Genomic DNA, 3286 nt, shown 5'->3' on the forward strand with positions numbered 1-3286 from the left:
GTTTGTTTTAAAGAAGCATAATCCAAATCGAATAACTTGAACAGTAAGTAACCTGGATTTTTCAGGCAATAATATGATATTGAGAGTGAATTTATTGGCTTTTCTTTAGAGAAGGTTTTAGGAGTAGTATAAGAAAGAAAATGAAGAATTAAGTTCTGAAATCATCTCTTGATATTTGAGTGAGTCTGTGTGTGTGTGTGTGTGTGTGTGTGTGTTTATGAATAAAGGATATTTGGAGTCTAGAGATAAATCCTTTCTTATTTGTCATTTTTATCAGACACAAACTAAGCACAATAAAAGAAGTTGACTTTGGACTTCAGTGAGACTGATGAAAGCATAACATTGAAGATGGCAAATCTACACTGATGTCTACACTTACAGACACTTTTGTAAGAAAATATAGGATTCTTACTGGGAAAAATAGCTGTAGACAAATTTGCTTCATTGCTGCCTCTCAAATCAATGCTTAGCATTCCTTATATCAGGAATCCAGTTGGATTGTTTCTATCTCAGATGGTCTTTCTTTCAGTCTTGCTCCTTATAGTGAAAAGTGAAAATCCGGCAGAAAATCTTAAAACCATACATTTTGCACATTCAAGAGGAGTTCATTTAACCCTGCCTATGTTTCTACTTTCACTCTTGTAAATTACATACACATATGAAGTAGAGAAAAAAAACATTTTTGTTTTTAAATATAGACTAAAATGTTTTTCTTAAATTATTCAACATTAAAATTTTTTTCCTAAAAACGTTATAAGCTAAATATTTACGTAAGGAAGCAATTTTGAGTGATAGCAAGTAGATTATATAACAAATGTTTTTACTGATGTTTTAGGACATAAAAATGGACTTCAATCACTGAAATTTTAGAACTAAGGAGCACCAGTTCTCCTTTTACACTTATTTTCTGTACCTTGCATTTTGTCATTTCTTCAAACAAGATTTAGATTTTTTTGTTTCGTATTTGTATTTTGTGATTGTTGAAAAATACAGTATCCTTTGCAGATGTTATAAGTATCCTAAGCTGAGACCATGACTTCTGTTTCCTTTATATTCCCCACAGCTCCTGGTACTCAGGCCACATCTGTTGAGTGAGTTTAAGTGGGTAAATGGAATAACTTTTGTGATGCCCATGTGAAGACAGGACAATCAACTATATCCATAGAACTGGAAGATTCTTCTAAAGTAAGATTTCCTGGGTTACAATTTTTAATCTTAGACATTTGAATCAATTGTAATTACTTGAGTCACATAACTATAGTAAACTAAACATATCACATGGAGCTTTAAAAAATCAAATTAGTGTTAAAATATGTAATATATAAGTTTTCAGCTGTTCTTTTTCTGGAATTGGAAGTTTAGGTGAGTGGGTGTAAAAGGAAATAAAGCATCATTGCAGAACTTTAGGCTTAGTAGTATGAAGAAATAATTTATGAAAATAAATAGAATATGAGTTATCCTTTTGTGTTCCAAAGAAAATGCCTTAGAGAGGTTATGAATAAAGAATACTCATCAAAGCAGAAAAATTCAAAAGGATGCAAACTCCACGATTTCATTAACAGTGCACATGTTTTTATATTGGCTGATAATTTCTCTGCAGATGTTACTTTGAAAGTTTGGACTTCTGCTAGATCTTTGCCTCTAATGCACATGGCTTCGGTCTAATCACTGAGACTTGGTTAGGAAAGACCAGCTGGAAGTTGTTTCTGGAGATGGAGCTTTATGTTTTCCCAAGGTGAGTATAGCTTTTTGGTTTTGGTATAGAAAAGGTCTTTTGTAAAGCAACCCAGTATGGTAAAGTTATGGTATAAATCTGCCTGAGCATTCTCCTGGGAAATATTAGAGCAAGCTGAATGAAGTTGACATGCTATTTCCTCTACCTGCACCTGACATTTACTGACTTCAGCTCATATCTTGTTATGTTTATTGTTGTATGCCGGTAGACCCCAAATCATTAAATAATTGGTTGCTGCACACAAATAAAATGATTTGCGATTTCCCTACATACATATCTCATCGCTTCTGTGGAACAAATTATCACAGAATTATTTCAATTTATTATAAGGTAAACGAATATTGATTGAGAAAATGTAATAAGAAGGAAAAAACATAGGAAACATTTATTTTTAGAAAGAAACTGCTTTCTTCCTACCAATGTGTGGTATATCTTCCCATGTGGAATTCTGATCAATGGACAATTACACTGACCAAGACAAGAGGGTCTTGGTCATACCCTCTATTGTTGTTACTATTTAACATTATACCCAGTGCTTCTGGTATTGTGAATAACATGACAACAGCAACAACAAAAATAAAAATGGATGAATAATGAAAGAAATGCTGACAAGATTTTCATTCAAAAGTTAGTTGAATCACAAGGTTTGAATTCTAGCCTTGTGATTTACTAACTATGAAACCATGGGCAAGGTTTCTTCTATCAGTTTCCTTATTTTTATAGAAAACAAGAAGATGGAATGTTAATAGCTATTCTTTGTACCTCAGAGTAAATTTCATTTATATCACCAATGAGAAGAAAATCTTAAAAAATTGGCACACACCTGTAAAATATTATTTAGTATTTGTTACATGTAGTTAGTAAAATAAAATATGACGTTTATAATTTGAAATATTAGCATCACACTTGCTGTTTTTCTAGGAAAACATAATCTCCTGATACTAATTAAATCACTTAATTCTGGCATCCACAATATATTTTTAAAATAGAATACAACAAAAGAGTACATCCTATCATTTCAGAGACATCATTGCTATCATGTTTTTCTGAAGTGTCATTTAAGTTATTTTTGGTTAGATTTAAATATGTTCATTTTTGGAGTTTCTTCTCATTCCAAAAATCCCTTTTCATGTGGAGGCTTTTATGAAAAAACTATTTATAGTCATACACCACATACAACGTTTTGGTCAACAATGGACCACATATATGACAGTAGTTCCATAAGGTTATAATGGAGCTGAAAAATTCCCGTCACCTAGCAACATTGTAACCATCATCATGTCATAGCACAATGCATTACTCACATGTTCATGGTGATGCTGGTATAAACAGATCTACTGTGCTGCCAGTTGTATAAAAGTATAGCACATACAATAATGTGCAGTACATAACACTTGAAAATAAACCAGAAACTGTGTTACTGGTTTATGTATTACTGTAGTATAAATTTTATCATTATTTTGGAATGTATTCCTTTTTACTTGAAAAGTTAGCTGTAAAACAGCCTTAGACAAGTCCTTCAGGAGGTATTCCAGAGGAAGGCATTGTTAT

General features: G+C 32.0%; 1 long non-coding RNA gene across 1 annotated transcript; it reads left to right on the forward strand.

Annotated features, from left to right (window-relative positions):
• Positions 1–277: 277 nt before the first annotated feature.
• LOC139362172 (uncharacterized) lies at positions 278–1731 on the forward strand. The gene is made up of 3 exons (XR_011620532.1): positions 278–389; positions 1064–1185; positions 1601–1731. It is a non-coding gene; the product is annotated as an uncharacterized lncRNA (long non-coding RNA).
• The last annotated feature ends 1555 nt before the right edge of the window (positions 1732–3286 follow it).

Source organism: Macaca nemestrina, chromosome 3, assembly GCF_043159975.1.
Source record: "Macaca nemestrina isolate mMacNem1 chromosome 3, mMacNem.hap1, whole genome shotgun sequence".
NCBI classification, from domain to species: Eukaryota; Metazoa; Chordata; class Mammalia; order Primates; family Cercopithecidae; genus Macaca; species Macaca nemestrina.